The following is a 25660-nucleotide window of genomic DNA, read 5'->3' on the forward strand; positions in this document are numbered from 1 at the left end:
CGATTGTAAGGGGCCGCAGTGGTCCAGGTAAATGCATGCGAGCTGTCTATCTGATATTAACAATGGTGTCTGCGCTGGGCGTGCTACGGTGGACCCTTTTATCTGTTGACAGATATCGCACTTTAAGACGAAATCTTTTGTCTGCTTTGTTAACCCTGGCCACCAATAGCGTTGTTTCTGTAAAGAAACTGTCGCCGTAACTCCTGCGTGCGCAGAACCCAGACCCTCGTTTGCTGCCAAGATTAAACCTAACCTACGATCCATGTTTTGTGTTACTCTATCCCCCACTCTAGGAATCTGAGCAAATGGAACGTTGTTTGCATCTAACTTGTAGGAGTACTTGAGTGGAAAACCTTTAGTTAGTGCTTTGCTGTTGTTGCGTGAAGCAATCACAGCTACCTTTGTGCTACCGTCTTCCCTTGTTTTAGAACGGGTGATTACAGCTACGGACGCAGTGCATACTGCTTCCTTCGCGTCTTAATCAGCCACTGAATTCTCTTCAACGTGAACGCCCTCGCGTTGATAACTCAGAGTATGTATCACATGAGCTCCTTCTAGTTCGTTATTCAACTCTGCTACCTGTTCCCAAAGTTTTCTATGTTTAATTGTGCCATCTTTTGCATCTCTGTACCCATTCTGTCCCCAATAGTGGAGATATTCGTTGTAAGACTGGACACAGTCAAAGGAATCACACACTATCAGTGTGGGGAATTCTGGATCCGTATTTATAAGTGCCAGTAACAGTGCTTTTAATTCTGCCAATTGAGCCGTGCAGTCTCCGAGAGACTGTTTTTGACAGATTGAACAGAACTTTCCATCCTGCATCCTACCTTTTATAATAGCGCATGCCGCACTGTATTGTTGCTTGCTCCATATGGCTGGTTGAGCAGATCCGTCAATATAAATAATGTATTAATACCGATCTAGAGGCATAATTTCATTTGGTAGAGGATATTCTTGTTCATATTGCAGGAATGCTTGTGTTTTTAAACTAGGGTCATATCTGTATTCTACATCTGTTGCAGTGAGAGAATTAGCCCATTGTATCCATCTTGGATGTAACGCTTTCACATTTGGAATACTTGCCTTTGTGGAAGCCTCTAAGGCTGGTACCGGGTTCACAACAATTATTCGTTTCCCCGGGCCAGCGCTCTTTCTCTCGCTACAGCAGTCTGTACCGCCGTCAGAATTTTTTCTGTTGGTGCAAAACGCATTTCAGCATTAGTGTACAAATGTGATTTATATGCGATTGGTACTGTTTCACCTTCATTAAATGTTAAGTAGGTGTACCCAGATTGACCTGCGACTACGCGGATCATCAGGTTGCGTACGTTTACGCTTGTCTGTAAGTGTTTTGATGATATATCAGTTTGTAGGGAACAAAGGATATTCGTGTATTCCTGTGTCTTATTAGGTCGTAGAAAGGTTTTACTCTCTCTGCGTAATCCAAAATGTATGTTATGCCAAAATTCAAAAATCCCAGTATGGATTGTAAGTTTTTTAATGATTTTGGAGGTTGTAGTAGTGTACACTTTTCTAAAAAGTGAGCTGCCAGGCTTTTGCCTTCACTTGAAAGCGCATATCCCAAAAATAGGACATTGAGGTGGGCTATCTTTGATTTTTTAAAGTTACATTTGTAGCCCTCAGTGGCGAAACCCAAAATAATGGTGCTTACCCTGGTCAAGTGTTCCTCTAAGTCATCATCTGTCAGATAAATAACATCTATATATGATAATGCTTCTTCACCCAAATTCTGTAGTAACTCTGTTACCCTCATTGAGAATAACCCCGGGCTATTCTTATACCCTTGGGGGAGTCGACAAAATTGACTCTGTGACCCTAGCGCTGAGAAGGCTGTAAAATATCTGCTTTCAGGCGCTATGTTTTGGCAGAAAAATACATTTGAGATATCTAGTATTGTTTTGTATTTTTTCCGCACAATGTTATTCAATAATGCGGCACTATGTGCGTTCTGAACTGCAAAGATTTTTGTGCATGAGTTTAAATGTCTGTAGTCTAAAACTAGACAATATGAATTGTCGGGTATCATTACGGGAAACAGAGGATTATTCATTGATCAGGTGCATGGTTCAATCACACCTTGGTATTCAAGTTGATCTAAGATCTCCCTGACCGATTTTTTAGCTTCCTGTTTAATGGGATTCTGTCTTTGTGGAGTTGGGTTTGTTTTTATTGGAATGACGTGGTGGGGTAACTCTTTATCCCACCCGACATGGTTATGGTATAATGCAGGAGCAAGGGCTACTGCCCACTCCTGCGTGTATGTATGACTTGGGTGTGTGGGGACTGGGTTGGAGAAAGCTGGAAAAATGTGTTTCCCCCTTTGGGCATTCCATAATAATAGTAGGCGACCAATCTTTTTCAGCTAATAGGCTGTCATAGCCCAAAGTCAGGTTCTCCCAAAAGAGACCCTTAACTTGACTCAGCTTGTCCCCCTCCATTTGGAGTGTTATTTCATGTAACTTGTGTGGGACACTCACCCTGGTATCAGGTGTTTCAACCGTGATATATTCACTCAACTCCGCTGTTACCAGAAATTCCATCAGGTTTCGGCGAGCGTTTGTTACTTCTGCCGCGCTGTCTAGCATCATCAGAGCCCATTCCCCGTTCAGTAGCTGAGTCCTCAGAATGCTGTGCATGTCTAACTTTGAGTCCTGCTATCTTCTTTTTAAATTGAGGTTTTGTTTTAGGTTTTTCTTCTTCCTTTGAAGCGTAGTCTGAAGTGCGTTGCTTGTCCCTGGAGTTTGTACACTCGTCTTGTCTTTGATCTGATCGGCCTTCCCTCTCAGAAATTTTTGATGAACCCTGAAAGGAAGGAGAGGAACAAGTATCAGTATCCTGATACCTGTCAGGCTTTTTGATGTTGTCTCTATTTCTAAGATTATATCTCCTTTCTGGGGGCTCCTGTTAAAAAGACTTTCCCCTGGAGTGAGATCTTTTTTTTTTGTTTATTATTCTCCCATTTCTTTTTTGAAGAAACTGGTGTTTGCTTTGCCTGTTCTTTATCTGAATTTCCAATTAATTGTGGTTTCCCAGGTGTAGCTCCCAGACTGTCTCTACCTAACTCTGCATATGCAGTTTCAATTACTTTAGGTAGTTCTATCTCCTGTTGTAAAGGAATGAACCCTCTCAGCCGTTGGCGTATTGCCACAGATGCTGCTTCTCCTTTAATATGTGCCAGTATGATTGCAGATACCTGGGCAAAGTTATTTAACAACTTCATCCCCATGTTTAGAGCAGGCTCTGCTCCATACTCGTTCTGAGTTTGTCTTAATACATCAGGTATCACAGCTGAAAAAGGGATACCATGAGTCCTGGTATACATTGCAGCGAAAACTGTGCCCCAAGAGGTACAATCCTCTATAGAGGGAGCTATAACCATTGGAAAGCAAATAGTAAATATTCTATGCTTTTCCGGAGGACCAGTGTGTGGAAACCACGCCTCCAGTTGTGTAATTTTCTGTGCTATCCAGAAGGGCATTTGTTCACGTTTTGTGGGCATTTTACCCATCACTGCGTGCAGTCTCTGAGGTGTAATTTTTATTGGAGGAGCCTGGACTGGCCCTGGTTGTGTTGCCGGTGTAGGCTGAAGTGTGATTGTTCTCAGCACAAACTGTGTCATGTTTCTGTAAAGTCTTATTAATTCTTTATGCTCTACGAGTAAGTCACCTCCTGGCATTGTGTCAATGTCCGGATGTGGTATGTATGCCACTAAAACAGGACATGTTGCTCAGTCTCTTCTGAGCGGACTGAGTCTTACTCCATTTCTTGTATGGGGGAGGGCGCCTTCAAACCAGTAGAGGTGTTCTTCATAAGTGAGTGGAATTTCAATGTCCTCACATGGACTATACTCATTTGGTATACCATCTTCTATATAGTAGTGAAATGTTTTTGTTTGTGTATTTGCCTGCGGGTATTTAATCCATGAATAGAATAACTCTGTTCTATAAGATTTGTGTGCCTCAATCACGAAGGTCAATTGCCCACCCCTAATTGTAACACCATATGCTACTAGTTGTGGGGTGACAGCATTTCTAACATTATCTGCAATGTATATTGCATCTGCATCGTCTTCTTCGACAGAGAAGTTCAGTGCATTTCCTGCATCTTCGTCTCTCTGCTCAGTCATTATTTTTAGATTAGAGAGCGTTTCAAGAGAATTGAGATAAGGTGTTATGCACAATAGGAACACTGTATCCTTCAAGCTTGATTAGATCAACAGCCAACACATAGGAATTTTCCTACTAAGCTGCGGCGGATTTTATTCCCTCTCTGAAAATAGCACAACTGAACTACTCCGATTTGACTGTTAAATAAGTGCCAATACCAACGTTGGTCATCATGTTGTGTAGTTCCTATAAGACCTATATAGGATCTGCGCATTTAGACAACACACACTGTAGGATTGGTGCCCAGGCTGATTCCCGACACCCCCACCGGGTATGCTGGCCTGTGTACCAGCTAGCTCGCAATGCCATTATAACCTCCTTACCAAGGAGAGAATAGTTCTTGGCAACTATCGAATATGACAACCCTGATCCCTCAGGACTGTGGAAACAGTAACTTACATTTCGCTCAGTCACTCGTGCTCACTTGTTTTCAGAGAGATACACAGAATAAACGGTTGGGATGTTTTCAATAAGTATTTACTGAAAAGTCGTTATTCTAGCGTAAAATAAGTGCACTGAAATCACCAGTAGACAGTAACATATATAAATGAGTAGCAGCACTAAGAAAGTAAACAGATGGTAGGTGTCTACCATTTTGCTAAAATTATAAATATAGGCGAGTATATAAAATACATGGCAATAAAATGCGTACTCCTACGATGCACCCTAACTAGATGTACCTAAGTGTACCTAGCATGTGAGTAGGTATAAGGCCAAGAATCCCTCTACGATAAAGCAAACCCCATTACCTGATGTGAGACTGCGGTACCCAGTTCTGGTCTCGAGCTGGACACCCCGCGAGGGATGTTTAGACCACTGCGAGCTGGAGCATCTGCATGGAGGAACCTCAGCGTCTCGCATCAGTGTGTCGGCATGGAAGTAGTGATCTCCTCTGACAATTTCAGCAAGATGTGATGTTTATATGCCCTAAGTTATCCCCAGGGGGTTCTACCTCACTGTGCCAGTGTCGGACATAGGATGATGTTGGGAATTAACTTTTTACATAGTTATTATGAAGTAGATGATGGTCCTGCTGTGATTCCAAGAAACTAAGAATCCTCATCCATAATTTATGCGACCAGTGTTCAAGGAAAAACCCTACGTACTGTGTGTAGTATTGTAACTAGGTAAAAGGTCAGTCCCTCAAATCCGTCATGTATGCAATATAGGACAGGATGTAGGTGAAGGGTCATGATGTTACCCGGACCTATATGGGGTCCCTATATGAAATATAACATATAGTCTGTAAATCATCCCACTGACATCACTGTATAGGGCAGGGAGAAAGAAAACAGGGGGTGGTGTGTGTTATGAGAAGGAAAGCTGCACACAAAGGAGAGAGCTAGACAACACATACACTCTCATGGAGTGCTGAAAGAAAGCCAAAAAAGTAGTTCTCTAAATATGAGCAGTGGATGGATACAAGCCATTCAACAAAAGGATGGTAAATAGGCTATGCTCCAGGCACAGTTCGAAGGGGAGGCAAGCCAGCGAATAAGAATCAAGCAAACAAGAGTGACAAGCCAACCAGTGGTAAACAGTGGGTGGGCTGAAAGCCCACTGTAAGTTTTTGGTAAGCCCACAACTGGTCTTTGACCACTAGACAGCCTGCGATGTCTTGTAGGCGAGACTTAAAAAGGTACTGACATAGATGAGTGTACTTATTCCCACACACTGAGAGGGAAAAATAGATCTACATAAATAAAATAAAGATTTCTTTTGATAAGCTATAAAGATGTCCTAAACGTGTTTAATCCTCTTGGACATCAGCCAAACTGGTTCAGTAAAAGCGTGTTTTTTTGAGTATCTTGCAACATGAATTTGAAGGGTATTAGACACTGAAGTGAACTAAAGAAGTTGTAGTTAATATAAATGGAAATGAATGCATGAACAACCTCTCAAAAGCAGTGGTGCTGGCAAAAATGTCCTGTTAAGTAAGATTGCAGCAGGCATAGCAAAGCTTTAGTGTTGGCTAAATTATTGAAATGGCTGGAGACCATGGTAAATTTTCTTAAAAGGTGTTAATCTTAAACGCATAAATTACCCTTTGATTCTGTATTTCCCATCTGTGCTTATATAGTCAAATTTTGACTAACATTACATGGCAAATGTGAAAGATGTGTTAACTTCAATATTTGTGTATTTGTATTTTGGAATCTGTGACGGCGACTCTGGTTACAGTTTAATGCATTAGGAGAAGAAAAATATGTTTTGCTAATAAGTGGCTCTCTGATACATCTGCATGAAACCCTCCAAAAAAAACCAAGCCACCTAATGTTGATCCTTATACGTTTTGTGAACATTGTCCGAGGGGACAAAGGTTATGGGGAGAGGGATCCTAAAATAAACTTTTCCCCTTCAAATTCCCATATGGGGCATTTAGCCAATTCTACAGGAATAAACAATGCACAGATTAACACCAAATTTGGATTCAGGAAGAGGGCACGGTCTACTCCTTGTTTGATGTGCTGCAAATCGATTTGGCATGTTTTTGTGAGTCGTCTCCCCACCTCCAACTGTAAAATCATTGTTTTTCCACAGTTCGCTCTGTGGATGGGATGCTCTCTGCATATCTGAATTGGCTACGAAGAGCTGATCTTTTTGCTCCAGAAGGCATTACTGGGTGTGTGGTGGTTATCCGAAAAGAAAATTACTAGGGCCACGATGAGGGAGGGTGACCTCACCACATCCTCAGTGATATTTAGAGCGATTCTAAGGTTAAGAAAATGATTACCAGGAACAAACAGCAAAATCTGGCCCTAGTGTCAGCAAACATAACTTTAAGGCCATAAACATTTCGTCATTCCATGCCACACTTGTAAATGTGACATTAACTATATCTCTAACTCTAATTCTACATGCACGTGAGGCATACTGTGTGAATTGTGTAGTGTGTGCAGTCTGCAGAAACATTAAAAATATTTTTTTGAGTTGCTTATGACTTAATTAACCTCATTTGATAAAGTTTCATGTCTGTATACTTGCTCATGATAAAAATAGTTCTATATTAGAGGATATTCCTAACGGTAGCATAGCTCCATGCATTAGCGGCATACCTAGAAAGCAAATTTTATAACAGTTTTCATATGATAAAAAACAGTATAGTAAAAATAGTCTATGGGTACATTTTCTAACTTTTCATTTTATAACGGAAAAAATACAACAACCAGTCATAGAGCATATTTTACTTCAAACACCCGCATTTATCCAGTTTTACGAGATAAAAACTACTGCAGCTGTGATGGATTGCCGTATTCCAGACATTTTTAAGGTGACTACCTGTAAGTTAGTTCCATAACTTTAAGGACTACTGTAGTGAATCTGGCACCAGGACTTATGCCGTAGTAGGTTAAGCCTCTCTCTGTAATATATTTATTTAATTTATGTTTTTCTTTTCATTGCTTTTGGTTCATCCCTCCAAGTATGGTTTATTCTTCAGTTTGCTAATGTAGTGCATTGTTTGTCAGACAGAATCCCATGATCAAAAAGGAAAATGTGCTAACCTGTTACTGTAACGTCGTTCCTAGCCCACGTACATGCAAATGATCACGCCACATATAGCTGTAATTACATATCTATTTCTCAGTGTGTTATCATCAACTGAACATTCTACATTATGAATTCTATCACCCACGCACTTAAGTCACTGTTCTACGGAGTCCGTCAGAAACCAAAAGGGTACCGTCATCTCTAACTCACAAGACACTACATCTCCCACTTTGTTAAATAAAAAGTACAAATAATACATATATACTTCACAACTCTTCAATAAGTTGTTTTGGTGCTCAATTCAATCGCCCAGATCTGGTCACGTGAGGCTGCGGAGATACTGGAGAAGTTCCCATGACTGGCACTGGTGACAGAGATCTTGGTACAGTCGTTGAGCTCTCCGGATTCTCAGGTGGATAAATCTCACTTCTGACATCAGAAGCTGGTGAATGTCGAGGCAGGTGCTTGAAATGTGAAGACTCTTGCGGCATGAACTTTCCAAGACATTGAGCAGTCACCATGTGTGTTTTACTAATCACAACCCTCTGTGATTCAGCATCAATAGGAGCATCATACTTGCGTTTCTGTTTCTGCCTGACAATAACTTTGTCTCCTCTTTTGAACACAGTGTTCTGAGTACAGCGGTGTCTGTCCACAAAGGTCTTCATTTTGCATTTGTGAGACAAATCTGTGGTGCGAAGTTTATCAATGTCAATAGATCTTTCAGTCTATTGTGGCAATTTGGTTCCTAAGGCTCTCTCAAACATCAAGGTGGCAGGGCTTTCACCCGTGGTAGAATGGGCAGTTGACCTTTATGCATGAAGCATAGATAGAAGAACTGAGTTGAGTTCAAGCTTTTCCAGCTCAGCGTGCTGAATAGTCTTCTTAAGGGTGCTCATTAATCGCTCGACAACAACTTTAATGTGATTTTGGGACAGTGTCCAAATTAATTTTGCACTTTCACTTGTCGTTCTCGCTTCGACCGGTATCCTTCCTTATACGAAGCTAATCCTACATGTGCACGCTGCCCAGTGGCCGACATTGACATCACACACCCATCTTCATCCATGGCGCTTGACAATGACAGTGACAAACCTTTACATGAGGAGTTTGACGACACTCAACGTCGTTCAGTTTTCTACTTGCCTCAACTGATGTAGCCGCTTTGCTTTGTGGGTGTGATTGGAACATCTCTGGAGTTTTCTGGCAGCCATTTTGTTTTCTCGTTGTGACACACTTGATATTTCCCTTGCTTTGCAAACTGTTACAACATGGTTTTCTTTCCTGCAGTCTTTGTATATCTGTCCAAAGACTGGACATTTACCATAATGTGGAAAAGAAAATCCACATCGAAAAGACAACTTCTTTTTCTTTGGAGACATTATTTTATGTTCTTCTACCTTGTGTTTTGGCTTACTTTTAACACTCCGTGCTGATTAATTTTGGACCGTTCCGGCGTTCATGTTAGCGACTTGTCTGTCAGCTCTCTCTTCCGCTCTTGCAGCCATGAGTATTAAATCCAAGCTGAGTGTTTCTTTCAGCATTCATCTTCTGAAGGAATCGGAGAGACAACCATCTATTACCCTGAGACACATGGCCTCTTTATCATTGAACTTGTTGAACTTGCAATGTTGGATGAATGAATCAAATCTTTCCACAAACTCATCCATTGTTTCACCAGCTTTCTTGGTTGAAAATGTACTTTTCATAGTTGACATTTGTCATTGGATTGAACTTGGTGTTCACTATCTCTTTCATTTGACAGAATGTCACTTCACCACTGTGTGGTATTTCCTTTATCACTTCTTCTACTCCTTCACCCGCCGAATTATTTAGATATGAAGTGTTTTTTTGTCATTTACTTCTTCCAGTGAATCAATGAAATCATCGAAGGTTTCGATCCAGGCAGTCCATCGGCTGCCAATAAAAGGGAGGCAGTGGTTTAAAGAAGCCTGTGGTGCCGTTTTTGATGCTTTTCTCAGCAGCCATTTGAAAAGAAAATTTCACCATTCCGACCGCCTTTCAGGGCCTTTCAGTCTTTCTGACATGATGCATCAGCCTCGTAAGCACAATCCCCATACTGCTTGGGTTGTGGTGTCTGGTGCTGAGGTTGGATGGCTCTCTTTATTCACGTTCTGAGAAGCTTGATTGTATGATATATATATATATATATATATATATAGATATAGTTATCGCTGCCGTTAATGTTTCTCTGCATTTATCTGGTTCTACTTACAGCATTCTCTTGTACCTGGCTGTTGCCACTTGTTGCACTTTACGTTGCTAGTTGTTACTATCTTTAGCTTTTCTTTGTGTTAGAAAGGTTGTCTGCTTTTAGCGTTCCTTGCACCTGGTAATCACTGCCTTTGGCACTTCTCAGTATCTGGTTGTCACCTTTAGCGTTGTACTGTATGAATGACAGCTCTGTGTAATGCTGTGGCGCAATATCTCTTTTCTCCATTTTACTTGCAAATTTCTAGCCGACGACTAACGAGCTTTCTGTAAGGCCTTCACTTTCTTCACAGGCCTTGCACTAGCAGGATTCTGCGATTTTACTCCATATAGGCCAACTGTAGATTTTCACCTAGACTGAGGCACCCGAGACATGCACGAGCAGTTTGCTGGACCACGGCAACTTCTTCAGGAGAGCACTCTCAGTTCTGCAGGTTGTGGGGTTTACGTATTACCCTATCATTGCGCCAGTTTTAGCGTTTCCCCCCCCCCCCCCCCCCCCCAAGTCGGGGTACATGCAAATGATCACACCCCACACAGAGCTTGGTATTGCACGTCTTTTTCCTTGAAATGTAACCGTTAACTGAACATTCTACTTCATGAATTCTATCTCACACACCCACGCACTTACGTCACTGTTCTGCGGAAGTCTGTCAGGAACCAAAAGGGTCCCGTCATCTCTCATCACAAGACACTACAGTAACCCTAGTTTTGTGTCATTGTAATTCTCTCTGAATCCATAAACATCCCAGCTGCCGTCCCACAGTTTAAAACATAATTGAAACTTCACTTTTGTCACAGTACTATCACTGTTTTCCTTCAGTAAGGATCTATCTGACTGATACTGCAGAGTTGTATGGAAAGCTGGCAGCTTATGGAATTCGTAACGGTGCAGTGTTTGATTTATCTGTACAGTTTGTGATAAAGGTTACATTTTGCCTCGTGTAAAGCCCATGACGGAGGCTAAATTTTGCCTTTTAGTTTCTTCATTACAAAAATTGTAAAAACAGTGATGTTTTCCTCAAGTGTGCTCTATGGCTGGGTTGCCTGATTGGATGCATTTTAGAACATGTTTTCTCTGATAAGCTTGTTTTCTTTTATTTAGTGCTTCTTCACATGAAAAAAGTTATTAAAAAAATGTGTTGGAGAGCTACACGTGCACTACAGTAGTCTTCTATTTATGGTTCCAGAAAGAATACTCATGACCACGAACTAGGATCATGGGTAACTTTTGCTTACAAGGGTTGATCTGGAAAGATGCATTGCAGGTTCAAATTTGCATAGGAAATGAAGGGAAAAACATTGGAACGAGAAATGTGGGATAGGCACCAGTCAGTGGCGTCTGGTATTCAACGGCGTTGGAGGGGCGTGTCAGTTTTTTTTTTTTGAGGGAATGAAAAAAATAAACACTTACCTTTCTTCTTCTGCCGCCGCCGAAATGGTTTTTATCCTTAATCTCTCCCATTGTTTGCAAGCACGCGGAGGCTTGAAAAAGTGGATTACAATCTTGCAGAACTACTGTACTTTAGTTAGTTATGGAGTATTTTTAAAACCTTTTAAGGGTTTTACACATTTCAGTGGGACACCTGTGGCCCCGTCTTTTTCAGACTTCATCATTTTGTATCCAGGGAAGTCTGCAACCGGTGACAGAAGCATCCTGTTCACACTTGCATGTTCTGGTGTAATTTACAAAGACTGCCATCGGAATCCTAGTTCATGAAACGCCAGAACCTCTGGATGGCAGTATTGCACCATATTACACAGTGACATGTTATCTAGAGCACACACACTCTGATAATGGCTCACTTATTTTGTCGAAATGTGGAGAAATTGCATAATTTCCATAAAATATGAATTTATCCAATGGGAGGCTTGGAGAAATATTTGCTCTGTTTTATTTCTTTATCATCTAATAGGTCTAAGCTTGGCAGTGTCGTTAAATAATACAAAAAATGCAAAGACACTGCTCAGCTCTTCATATCCACTCTTTTCATAAAAGTTAAATACAACCTTAACATTCCCAGTGCAGTTATTAGTGGATTGTTAGCTATTGTGGATTGTTAGCTTAACATTACACAGAGACGTCGTTAACCCCCTCTCTTATCCACAGGGTGAACCTCTGAACCACGGTTGAAACTGTTTAAACCGACGCTTGGAATGCGTGTGACTTAACTTTAGTTTTTCAAGGTGCGTGTGGATCCGTTTTACTCCAGTCTGTGTTTTTTCTACCCTGTAAGGGCTGGAGTTGGTTTTCTACTCTTTACATTGTCCTTTTTATTGCTCTCCGTTGTTTTCTGCATCAACTGAACTTGGCCGTTTTAAGCGAAGTGAATTGTGTGGCAGGGATGTTTCTCAAGATAATCTCTGTTCCCGAAGAAGGCAGGGGATTTTTGTAATAAATTACCAGTAAATGTCGGCTGAACAGGGGCACTCTAGGCGGCGACATTGCCTGTGATTAGACCTGGCATCTGTCTGACTGTAGACCATCCTTAAACAAGAGAGGCATATGAACCTGTTTGCAGGCAAACACAGGGACTCCCCGAGCACCTCACCTAGGCATTCCAGTAGCGATTCCAGGCCCTGGAGGGATTCCCTTCCTGAAAAGGTGCTGAGAAGAGACTGACCTTGCCTTTCCTACCTCGTACAGAGCCTCTACATAGCCTAACTGGTTGCTTTAGGTCCTCCGCCCGTGCTTGCTACTGTTCTGCATTTGGTGGTTGATTTTGGTTAGCAAGTTCCCATCTGCCACATTTTAGGGGACATCCTCTCTGGTGTTATGAGAGTTCTCTGAGCCGTGTGATCTGTTGTCAAAGAGAGAATAATGGGTTATCGCTGTCGCAGTTGTAGTGTCCAAGTGTTCAGCACCAAGAGAATTCGGGAAGTCCATTGTCCCATGAACTACAGACGGGCAGTCAACTTTGTTGTTTAATCCTCAGGAGCTCAGCCTCCTTCTTCTTCACTCCACCGTGGGCTTCTTCCTCTTAATCAGTTTTGACTGAAGAAATCTTTCCTAGCGATCCAAGAGCATAGTGTTTTGGGATAGAATGGTGCGAGGGAGTTCCTTGGTGTTTTTCTTTTTTTTACACGAGAATCGTTTTTGTTTTTTTCAGCTAGGGAATTTAATATTCAATGCAGCAGAATAAATTGCACGATTGTTTTAAATGGTAAATCCTGGGGACTCATTCGATTTGGAAAAGGTATAGTCCTGCATTTGCGTGTTTACTAGATCAAAGTCATCTTAATATTTCAGACAGGGGCAGCCACAACCTGGTTTTAATTGGAACTGATCAGAAGATGCCTCCTCTCCCCAAAGTCACCTAAGCTATCCCTGAGGGGCTGGTTGCTAGTGTGGTTTTGCAGAGACTTCCAGGCACCACTCCTCCTCCTCGAAGAAGGAGCCTTAGATTGGAGGGATTTGGATGGAAGGCTTGACTTCCGATGCAACTAACGCAACTTGCATTTCGAGCGGGAATGACAGTGGCAGATGGGACAAAAAGGTATTCCTACAATTTTTACCCACTGACTGAGTGCCCGGTAATTTCATATCACCTCAGGTGTTGGAGGGCATAACTCACCAGACAGCCAGGCAGGTGTCACAAAGCTTGGCACAGTTACTTAGACAAGTTTTTCTGGTGGTAGACCTGGGCACGATCTGTTACCGATCATTGACTTACTGTTTAAGGGAACATCTTTGTTTCAGTTTAAGGGAACATCTTTGTTTCGGTCTTATACAGATCAAGAGATTTAAAGAATGACGAATGAGCCGTTATTGGTTCAATCATTGGTTTTGGAGCAGAGAAGACGTAGTAAATGTTTGCATGGAAAGCAGTCTGAAGGTGGACATATTCCACAGCTAGTTTAATTTCAATAGGGGTTGTGTAAGCGGAAAAATGAGTGGTCAGACAACAATCTAATTATGCACAAAACTGGCAGGGCTTAAACTGACTCCCTTCGGCACCCCTCCTCCTTGTCTCGCCAGTGGGATACAGCATGCAGATGTTTCTGCTAGAATGGAAATACATTGCTTCAATTGCTCGGATGCTGATGACTGTAACTCTAAACTACAGCTTTCAGTTCATTCAGATTCCACCAGATATATTGCCCAGGCAGAGCAGCTGTTTCATGGTCTTCTTGTCCTGTTAAAAATGAGTTACAGACACTTGCGGAAAAGCACAATAGAGATGTTCTTTTGATGCCCCATGGAAAAGGGTGTATGCAAGATAATCTCCACGTGGACAAGAAAGATACAGAGAGGAAGAGGCCCATCTTAGATCTGAGAAGCCTGGAATAGTACATTGTCAAACAGTAATTCACCTTGAAGTGGATTTCCCCTACACTCATCTAGAGGAATTAATGGTAACTTTACATTGTCAGGATACCTATTTCCACAATTAAATGTGCCAATGTCACAAGCACATCATTTAGTTGGTGATGCCCCTTCCAACTCACAAGTTCTAGATAGTACTTCTCGGTTTGACTCCTGCTCTGAAATGTTCACTAAATGCCTGGCATTGGCAAAAACTTGTTGGAGATATCTAGACCTTCATGTCTAGCCTTGCCTGGATGATTGTCTACTGAAGACCGCTCCAGAGACAAGTGAGCAGAAGACCATAGGATGATATTGGATCTGCTCCACTGACGATAGTTCTTTTTGAACTGAAAGAAATTTTGTGTTGGTCATAAGGCAATGAGTATTTTTGACCAGTACATTTCTGGGGACTCACAGTAAAGGTAGCTGTTTTTAGGTCTCGCTAGAGCCAGTGCATGCGCTGCTCTGGCGAGACATTTAGTTAGTGGGTTTTCAAAGTGCTACCCAGGCTTTTGCTGTCCTCAAGCTTGCGTGCACGTGCGCTTGCACACGCACAGCCGCCATCTGTCTTTCCTTTGTTGTCATGGGTATTTAAGCGCCTCTCTCGCAGGCACCTTTTTTATTGCAGTTCCATGACGTGCTCTCTGTTTAAAGCCTGCAGTGCTTGTTTAACTTTCAGCGCGAGCACTTGTTTTTGTTTTTAACATGCCAGTTGGTGTGTGATGTATACTATAGATGCTTTAAACTTCAGAGCTATGAATATTAGTACATATAAAGCTGTGAACAGAGGCGGTGCTTTCGAGGAAGCAGGATGAGAACCCGAGAAAGGCGGCGGTGATGAAGGCTCCAGCTAACGAAAACGATCGAAAATGCTGCAACAAACTTGTCCTTTGTTTTCATTTTTAGCTCCGGCCACACATTCTAAAGTGAGGCAGTTCCTTCTGCTGGTCTGGAGCGGTGCCGCACCTGCTGCATAATATACAGTAAAGGAGGAGTGAAAACGCTGTTTCTGTTGTTGAAATATATTATCAATTATTTTGCGTGTATACCATCACTTTCAGTAGCGATCCTTTTGCCATGCAGCAGTACTTGAAACCAGAGGAATAACAGTTGTCAATTTACACAAGGAAAGTGGGTCTTCCGACGCCCCGGTTTAACAGTAAATGACAGGCACTATTGAGGAGCAGCGGGCCTATCACTGTCACGGGCACTGGTGCAACTGAACCCGCTGCACAATGTGATAGATCTATTCATGGGAGCAATCAGCACTGAAGTTGTGTAGAATAACATACGGTGCGGGAATAAAATATGAGTGAGCACACTTTTATAGTGCACATTGCCAACAAAATCTGCTCCAAGTACTGATCAACAGGAAAATAAAGTTCTTTGCCCAGGATCAAACAATTTACAAGAATAGTAAAGCTGCGTTTGAAGGCTACCTCTCAGAGCTCCAAATGTTTAACTTTGAAGTCAATATTTTATTCTTTTTTGTTTCTGTTTCAATCCGGCTTTGTCTTGCTCAGGTAGCTAATGCCACTGGGTCTGACTTTAAGCCATGCACATTGTGTTCCCGACCATTTGCAGCAGCGGCCTTGTATAAGTTTTGCACCTTTTGTTTGAGAATACCAGTGCTGTGTGTGTGTGCCACGCCAGTAGGACGAGACTCCAGAACTGGTTGAGAAGGGAGCACCACACCCACAAGGGATACTGGATTGTATCATTAAGAGAAACTGTCTAAAGGTGAACACAGTGCCTTGGGTTACCAGGTGTAGTCCTGATCACACTTCCTGCCAGTGCAGCAGGAGACACGATATCCCATTCTACATTAAACGAGCGCTGGCAAAGCCAACATGTCTGTCATTGGCCATCAACCTTTTTCCTTTGTCAATGCTTGTTTTGCTTCGTCATTGTTTTTCCAAACACTGATTGCAGACGAAGCAGCTGGGCACTCAATCTTTTAAAAAAAATAAAACAGGCTGAAACCCAAATATTTTTTTGAGGTCTCAAAAAGCATCCATTTGCTAGTGGTTGCCATTGGCACTTAAAGGATCTGCTTAATGTATGGATGTGCTCTTTGTCAAAGGGCAGAATGCCATCACTCTCCGTGACGGAAGTGGGCCTACCCTCTACCCCATGCTGAGGTGGTGGAAGAAAAATGTGAATGACACACCAACAGAGGAATGGACGAAGAGGGCTGACTGAAAGTGTGCTATACATTTAGTTTTTGTAAAATCAAAAGGTTTGGCTAACGCCAGTCCTTTAAAAGCGTACTGGTTGTAATCTTAGTTGAAGTGAACGTATCTGGCCCCCCAACACCATTCCAGTGGCAAATATACAACAAGCATTGGCTTAGCCAATAGGTCTCGCCTTTCGAACCTTATAAGTATTTAGTTATGCAGTACAATTTCCTTAATGCAACAACATTAACTGTCGGATGGCTAAACACTTATAAGGTCCCAAAGGCGAGACCTATTGGTTATGACAATGCTTGTTTTCATTGGAAAAATGCCTGTGTCTTAAGAAGAAGATAGCAGCTCCAGGAGAAGACTCAGCCAGTGACAAAATGTAACTTCTCATTTGGATCTAATATCATCTTTCGTCTTCATGATCCCTCAGGCTCCCTTCTTGATGAGATCGCTGTAGGAAATTCAGAGAATTACCCAGTTTCAGTTGTATCTGATCTCTGCAAATTGGGATGACAGAATTACTATGTTTCACAATGGCTTGGTTTAGTGGAAGAAGATGGACATAGTTATTCACCAAGTAATAGTAATAACAGATGCGTCCTGAAACTCTGCAGAGCAACAAGACTGTGGGTGTTCAAGTACTCTACCAACTCTGTAGGTGAAATCAATTCTGATGCAGGCAGATAATATGACCACCATGCTCAGAAAAATGCAAGAGCTTTGTCATTTTGCAGTTCGACACAAGATATAATTGCCAGTTCTGCATTTTCAAGTAATTCAAAATGATTGGTCAGCCGTCTTAGGTAGTCACTTCACAACAGAGCATGAACGGCAACTACATTAACTGGTGCCATAACTCTTTATTTCTCAGACTGAGCCATCAGTAAACTAGTTCACTACAAAAGTAAACAAAAAAATAGTAGTCCAATGCATCAAGACGTCCAACTTCAAAACTGCAGTGGAATGAAAATGTGCCTATCCTGGGAGAACGAAAGTTTCAATTCTACTAAGGACACGGAGGCGAGTATTATGCTATCCTTTCTTCTCTTTAAACACAAAATTCATAAACAGCAGCCATTAATACAAAACTACATTTACCATGAACCAGGAAAAAAATCAGTAACAGCAACTTCATTAGTCCTTTTACAGTGGCCACATTCCAGGCTGTATAACACCCATGTCACTTCCTGCCATCCCTCTATTCGCGTGAGTCACGCCATTCCTTTCTCTTCATGCGTCTTGCTTCGACTCATCGTTACCTGGAAAGACAACATGCATCGGCATCGACAATGCAAATTTGGTTGTTCCATCTGAGAAAACACATGCACAGTATCAGATAAGCAAAGCAACAGTGTAAGGCTGTATCATAGACAAGCAACAACGAAAACAGATAACTTTCTCCCTTACGGGTGGGTTCACATCCATTCTGGTTGTTGGGCGGGATAATCCTCACCTCCGTGTCCTTAATAGAATTGAAACTTACCTTCTCCCAGGATAGGCAAATTTTAATTCTATGTCGGGACCAGAGGCGAGGATTATGTTCCTTCAAAGCTTACTCAGAACCACCTGGGCCGCATTCAGCACAGGTTTAAAGTAAAACTTCTTAAACATGGAATCTGAGGACCAGTCTGCCGTGAGATCCTCCAAACGAGCGCCCAGACTGAAGGCTAGAGGCCATCACACCCATGCTGAATGAGTCCCGAATGCCTTTGTATTGATTCCCGCCTCCAGCATTACCCACCTGACCCAGCGGGCTATCGTGGGTGAAGAAACCGCCTTGAATGGTTTCCTGAGTGCTATCAGGAGTTGTCGCTCGCACGGTGGACGGACTTCCTCCATAGCCTCCTCATAGGCCTTAAGGCATTTAACCACACAGAGTTTCGGGGAGACCGCGAAAGCTGGGTAAGAATTCGTGCGGGTGTTTGACTTGGTGCTTCTACTCACCGTAAACGTTACCCCGTCCGGGGGAAAAACCCTAGCCGTATTATCTAAGGCTCGCACGTCAGAGACCCTCCTGCAAGAAATGAGGCACAACAACATCGCTAGCTTTGCTGAAATTTCCTTCCGCGATAAGAACCTGTTAGGCTGCCAGAATAAGAAAAGGTTCAACACCGGATTGACATCCCACAGGACCGAGTATTGAGGTTCCGGGGGAATAGACAAGCGGATCCCTCTTAGCAACCTGCAAACAAGAGTATTTGCCCAGAGCTGCCCCTTCCACCGGGGCGTTCCCCCCTGAAATGGTGGACCTGACTGTATTTATTGACCTATAGGCCAAACCCTTTTCTGCTAAACTCGCCAAGTAATTGAGAACGTGAGTCAAATCTGAACCCACGGGATCCGCTTCCCTTCGCATACACCAGCATACCCATCGCGTCCATGCGGACCTATAACGCTTGGTTGTGCTGTCGGCCCAGGCTCTGGAAAGTAAGAGCCCAGCTTATCTCGAAAGGCCTGGGAGTCTCCATCTTTGCCTGTAATCCACCAGGCCATAAGGAGTAACAAGCCCTCCTCCACCGGACGGTGGGATTCGCCCTTCGGATTCGTCAGAATGCGAGCAAAGTTGTGGAGTAGGGTTGGAGAAGCGCAAGAAAGTTCCAGAAGAACCGGAAACCAAACTTGCGACCTCCAAAGCGGTGTTACTAGTACCACCGTTGCCTTCTGCCTGCGGATCAAGGCTGCCATCCGTGTGATCATCGAGAACAGGAGAAATGCATACCTGTTCTCCTGACTCTAATCCTGGATCAATGTGTCCGTCGCTACCGCCAGCGGATCCGGTCTCCAACTGAAGAGCCGTGGGAGCTGGTGGTTGAGCCGGAACGCAAACAGGTCGATGGAAAAGTGGCCCCATCGATTGGCCAGTAGGCAAAAAACCTGTGGGTCCTGCTTCCAGACACTGGCGTCTCGCAGATGGCGGGAATGCCAATCCGCTACCTGGTTGTCCCGGCCAGGGAGGTACTCCGCCGTCACCGAGACCTGGGTGTCCAGGCAGAAATTCCAGAACTCTTTGGCCATGTTCGCCAATGCACGGGACCTGGTACCTCCTAGAGGATTGATATACCTCACTGCTGAGACATTGTCTATCTTTAGGAGTACCGAGGACTGCACCCAATCCTTGATCCAGCAGCGGACAGCAAATGACCATGCCAAAAGCTCCAGGCAGTTTATATGCAGGTGTTGTTCATGAGCAGACCAATTTCTGCCAGTGGAGAAATCCCCACACTGAGCGCCCCAGCCCGACCTGCTGGCATCCGACTCTATCACCAAGTCAGTAGCGGAACCGAAGATAGGCCTTCCATTCCAGGCCTCCATATGCGCTAGCCACCACTCCAACTCCTCTCTCGCCTTGTCTGTCAGGGGGACCACCAGGGAGTACATAAGAACCTTTCTTAGATGATGCACCTTCAGACGCTGCAGGGCTGTGTAACGGGCTGGTAAAGATCGCTTGAATTGAGGCTGAGAGTAGACCCACGATAGAGGTTCGCTGTCTGGCGAATATTGTGCCGGATCTTCGCGATCATCTTCGAGGGAAGACTCAGAGAGGAGGAGGTGGAGTCTATGACAAACTCCAGAAAGACTGCCCTCTGTGTCGGGACCAAGAGCGACTTTTGCTCGTTGATCACAAAACCCAGGCCCTGTAGAAGCTCCACGGCCATCTGAAGGTGAACCCCCAGTCTCGAGGGGCACTGCGCCAGAATAAGCATGTCGTCCAGGTAAATAATTAGCCGGACTCCTTGCACGCGCAAAAACTCTACCACCACCTTGAGGACCTTGGTGAAACACCACAGGGCAGACGAGAGGCCGAAGGGCAATGTCAGGAACTCGTAAGCCTGCTCGTTCCACAGGAATTGGAGGAAACGACGGTGGGGAGGAAATATCGGAAACTTCAGGTATGCATCCTTGAGGTCCAGGTGTACCATCCAATCGGATGGAAGCAGCACGTCCCTGAGGAGATGGATACCTTCCATCTTGAAGTGGTGGTACACGTGCCACTCGTTGAAATCCCTAAGGTTGATCACCGGCCTCCGACCCCCATCTGCCTTGTCGACCAAGAAGAGGTTGCTGAGGAAACCCCCCTTATGAACCTCTTTGCGGCAAATTGCTCCCTTCCATAGGAGAGCGGAAACCTCTAGGTCTATTATTGCTGCATCGGCGGTGAAAAAGGAGATTGGCCGAGGGCGGGCGAACTGGCGGGGGAGCCGTTGAACTCTAATTTGAACCCCTCTACCGTCTGGAGAACCCAAGCGTCCCCTGTAATCGCCTCCCAAGAGGGGAGAAACATCGCCAGCTGGCCTCCCACCCGCAACGGCGCTGAAGGCAACACACTCACCGTTGGAACCTCCGCCGTTGCCACCTTTGAACCCTCCGCAGCCTTTGAAGCGCTGTACCCCTATTGTTACTGCCCGAGTCCGGAGCCTTGCCCCTGGGGCTGGGGGTTTTGAGATGCGAAGCGGCTGGTCAAGCGGCCCCTGCCACAACCGGCCCCTTGGAAAACCCGGGGGTGGAAATCCCTTTAAATATTCGCCTGGGCCTTGTCCAGAGACATAAATGTTGCGACAAACTTGCCCAACTCTTTGACGAAAGGCTCGCCAAACAAACCCCCCAGTGCTACTGCCCCCACCTCTGAGGATGCCAGGTCACCCATCTTAGGGTCGACCTTAATCAGCAGGGATCGCCAGCATTTCGTCGACAGGGCGCAGTTAGCGTTTCCCATAAAACAGATGCGCCCACACCGAAAGAACGTCCGGGGCAATCAGGGAGCCGGACAGCCGGGGCTCCTCAGCCATGTCCAAAATCTTGGTTATGGTACTAATGGCATCCAAGAGCTTGTACTGGCAAGCCCTCCAGGACCGATCTATCCCCTTTTTAGGGTCCTTAACAAACTTTGCCAGGAACGTGGCCATCTTGGCATTCATATCTGGCGTAAGCGCCACCTTTCCCTCCAACGTGGGGCGACGGCACTCCGCCCTGAGCCTGCTCTGCTGCGGGCCTCATTCTCCAAAGGATTCCTAAGGCGTGCGCCACATACTTCACTACTTTATCCGTGGACGTCCACTCTGCCAACCTCGGATGAACAATGTCGTCCGGGTCCAGCATGTCTGACATGCCCTCCTTGGGATGTTCCTGAGGATTTGACGGCCGCCACGAGCTCGAGGAACCAGCATCCTCGTCCGACTCCTCAAGGGAGTCCACCTCCTGGGGCTGGGCTGAATCTGGCTGGGGGGGGAACAGAGTCAGGGGTTGGGAGCTCCTGCGGGGACTCTACCTGCGAGTTTTTAGCCAGGATGGCAAAGGCATCCTTATTAACCCCTTGTTCGCACTTCTTCTTGGGGTGGGGGGAGGGCCATCCCTAGTGTCCTGGTCAGGGCCCTTATCCTGGGGGAGGGACGGGGAAGCACCTGCACCCGACTGTCCCATCTTGGCGCACTCCTGCGCAATCCTATCGGCTGGCCTCTGTTCAATGGGCGTCATCAGTTTATTGATGGCCCGATAAATGGAGGTATCAATAGCCTCTTGGAAATTATCATCCCACTGCAGGTAGGCTAAGCAGTCTTCCTCCTGGTAATAATCCTGCTTCATTGTAAGTTACTAGGGGTATTCACTAAGTCCACAGGGTATGAGGTGTCCCTAGGGTAGTAGGCACACGCAGCGTGTGAAGATTTGGGCTGAGGGGTCCCCCCAGAGAGTTCTTGGTGGCCAGAGATGCACAATTTTGTGTACCTCTGGACACCTAGCTCCCTCAAAATCCACAGGGTATATACTGCCTGAAGCGAAGTGTCCCTGCACAGGCCACTAGGCCCAGCGCTTCACTGACCCTGAATAAATGCACCTCAGGGCGTAAAATAAGCAGAGCTCTGGTGCACCGCACCACTACCGGCCCAGACGGGCGTACAGAATAAATGCGGGAGAAGTAAATACTGACCCAGACACTCTGGGCATAGCAGACAGCCGGGGACGCGAGCAGTGACAGGCTGAACAGAGCGCAACTGGAAATTCCCTCACGGGCAGTGTTGCCAGATTTTTAGACCCGTCCCAAGCCCAAAGCCGCTCAAATATAAGCCCAAAATAAGCCCAATCAGACCAGTTTCAGCCCAAAAACCAGCCCAAATTAGCAAGTCTCCAATTATGCATAAATTGTCATCAGAAACAATTTTAACGACAAATATACATTCTATTCAATATACAGATGGTGGGAGGGTGTTAACTGGGCACCTGCCTTAATGCTATTAATTTTTAAGACCAGTTCTCACTGCGACTTCTAAGAGCCCCTGCAGCTCCACTCTGCCTATTGCTTAAAGATTCAGCCCCCCCCGCCCCCGAAATCAACTCAAGTTCGAGCGGCAAACAGTGTGCGTCAGTGCGCGCCTTGGCATCAGCAACGTGGTGAAGCACGGAGTGTCAGATCCATGCCAGGACAGTGGTAAACAGACGCACGTGGTGCTGACAGCAGGTGCGTGCGAGGTTGGGTGGCCCCTGCACGACCGTTTTCGAAGCTGGGCTGGCCTACGAACAACCGATGTGGTCAGTTTTGGTTTGGGTGTTAAAACACTCTCTTTACCTACGTCAACTTCCTGGCATCTATCAATATTCATCACTTCCTACAAATAGGGTGACCAACTGGCATGGGTGCAAATTCAGGACGGTGAGTGTAAAAATTCAGGACAAAGGGTCAAAATTCAGGACAAAAATTCAGGACGGGAGGTCAAAATTCAGGACAAAACTTCGGGACAAAAGGTACGTTTTACAGACACATCAAAGGAGGTTGCGTAATAGTGTATAAGTAATTCCATCTATATCCAAACATTCATCCATTTGAAAACGTACGTATCTTTCCATCCATCAGTTCACTCATCCATCCCTCCATCCACACTTTCACTCATCTATTCATCCACCCTTTCATCTTATCCATCCGTACACTCATCCATCCACTCTTCCACCCAACCATCTACTCATCCATCCAGCCATTTATCCACTCACCCATCCAGCCATCCTTTCACTTACTCATCCATCCACCCAGTTACTCATCCTACCACCCAGTCCCCTTTTCAGTCATCCATTCATCCTCCCTTTCTCTCTTCATTGACCCTTTCACTTAGCCATCCTTCCTTTCTTCGATCCACCCATACTTCAACTCATCCACTCATGAATCCATCCATTGACCCTATCACTCATCCATCCACTCATTCACTCACCGATCAGCCACCCTTTCACTCAACCATCCATCCTTTCGCTCATTATCCATCAATTCACCCTTCCATTCATCCATTCACCCTTTCACTAATCCATCCAGCCATCCACCCATCCCTTCACTTACTCACTCGCCCACCTTTTCCTCTTAATTATGAGCTGAGCCTTTGTCTGCAGAGTTGCAGACAGAAGAGGCCCATCAAGAATTTCACCCTTGCTGTCTTCCTAAAGCAAGGGGTGGGGTGGGGGAGGGTTCACTATGCACCTGCACATAGGCAATCTGAAAAAGTGGAAGTCATGAATCATGCATGATGCACAGTGCCAGGCCATGAGGTGATTGTGACAACGTGTTTCCAGGGCTTTAAGCGGGATGGAAAAACTGGGGGTCTCTCCAAGGGGTGTGTCTGATGTAATTAATGGTGTTGCTTAAAACAACTAAGCTAAAAATCTGTGCTTAGCATTGTGTATCGCCGGACTGGTATTTTGCCTCTTCTATCATTGCATCCAGATATATATCACAACAAGTAACGTTACACCTACAACAAGCCAGAACCATTTGCTTTGTTAATGGTTGTTAGTTTCATAAAATAAAAATGCAGCAACCATGGCTTAATTGAATATAATATTGAAACTGCACTTTTCTAAAATGATGAGACGGAAAGAATTCCCTGCCCCAATCTCCACTCTGTCTATTGCTTAAAGACTCAGCACCCCCCCTCGAAATTTTGTCTTACACCCCCCCCCCCTGAAATTTGGCTCTAGTTGCGCCTCTGACTCACTCACCTGAGGTCGGGGCGGGCGTCAAAGTCCGGACTCAGCAACTGCGGACGCCGCCGGGCGGCCTGCTGCTGTGCTGCATGACTCCAGGCTGTGCTGTCGACTGGTGGTGGGCTCACTGGGCTGGCTAGCCTGCGCTGCGCAGAGAGCGCTGCCTGCGAGCACCACCCGCCGCCGCCTGTGACCTGGGTGACCACCCGTGGACCACAGTGGGCGGCAGCAGCAGGGACACCACGTGCGTCCGACTCCAGTCCGACTCCTCATGATGATGATGATGCGTCCTGGCGTCCACCGTTGAGCTGAGCCGAAAGTAAGAGCTCCGTCAGGTCACGCACCGTGATGCACGCACGCAGTCCCAGCATTATAGAGAACCGCAGGGGCTGGCCAAAAAATTATTCCCAGGGCCGTCATTGGTAGCGTTTTCGTGCGCTACTGGATTGACGGCCCTGGGGGACTCCCACATTGGCCCGCACACACACAAGTTGACAAAAACAAAGCTTGGTGACCCCTGCAGCACGCATGTGCAAAATAAGAGTGAGTGCACTGTGCACTGTCTACGTAACAAGTTAGCGCTTGCCACTGACAGTGACTGCCACCATAACGCGACGGACTCCTCGTGGTCGGCGCCCGCCCAGGCCACAAAATTGCGCACAACCTTTTAAATCTAGCCCAAAAAGTAGCCCCCCGCCAGGCATGGGTTTTTCCCGCACAACTGGGAAAAAAGTCACCCAATTGTGCAGGAAATAGCCCAATCTAGCAACATTGCTCACGGGAAGCGCACTCTGCTGCCAGCGAGTCGCGGAACCCCGCAGCGCCCTCTAGCGGGCGGAGGACCGCACCGCGGCCTCTGTATTGGGATAACTGTCACGTAAGGAGCGCAGAGCGGTCCCGCATCTAATTAAGGAATCTGAAATAAGAAATATCATACGCGCATCCGCTTCACTGACAAACAGTCAGCCAAGTAAGGAACAATAGAAGGGGGGGCGCTAGAGGGCGCCAGTCCGTAATGGCCGCACCTGTGTGAGGCTCTCGCCAGCCGGGCGCTTTTCAGCTCCAACAGACCATCCTGCATCGAGAGATCGCCCTTCTACCTAGCGCGATCCGTGGAGTTCCGGCCAGTGAACACCCACACCGACTTGCGGCCCGATTGCTTCGGCGGTTCAACTGCGGCTGCGGCCGGAACTTTACGCGGCAGGGGCTGCTGTGCGGCTGGAGCGCAGGGGCCGGCTACATCGACTACGCCACGGTGAGGACCCGGCGTGCGGACCAGGCCGCGCGGCGAGACCGCT

At 45.4% G+C, this 25660-nt stretch overlaps 1 protein-coding gene and 1 long non-coding RNA gene across 3 annotated transcripts in view; one reads left to right on the forward strand and one right to left on the reverse strand.

Annotated features, from left to right (window-relative positions):
• The window catches only part of LOC146858835 (uncharacterized), an 87688-nt gene extending 62631 nt beyond the window's left edge, over window positions 1–25057 (reverse strand). The window contains exon 1 of the long non-coding RNA XR_014980030.1: window positions 24378–25057. This is a non-coding gene — a long non-coding RNA (uncharacterized LOC146858835). The remainder of the gene's footprint in view (window positions 1–24377) is intronic.
• Window positions 1–25660, forward strand: part of BRIP1 (BRCA1 interacting DNA helicase 1) — a 1188160-nt gene that overhangs the window by 99129 nt on the left and 1063371 nt on the right. The window lies entirely within an intron of this gene.

The sequence above is a fragment of the Triturus cristatus genome, chromosome 3_2, assembly GCF_964204655.1.
Source record: "Triturus cristatus chromosome 3_2, aTriCri1.1, whole genome shotgun sequence".
In the NCBI taxonomy this organism is placed as follows: domain Eukaryota; kingdom Metazoa; phylum Chordata; class Amphibia; order Caudata; family Salamandridae; genus Triturus; species Triturus cristatus.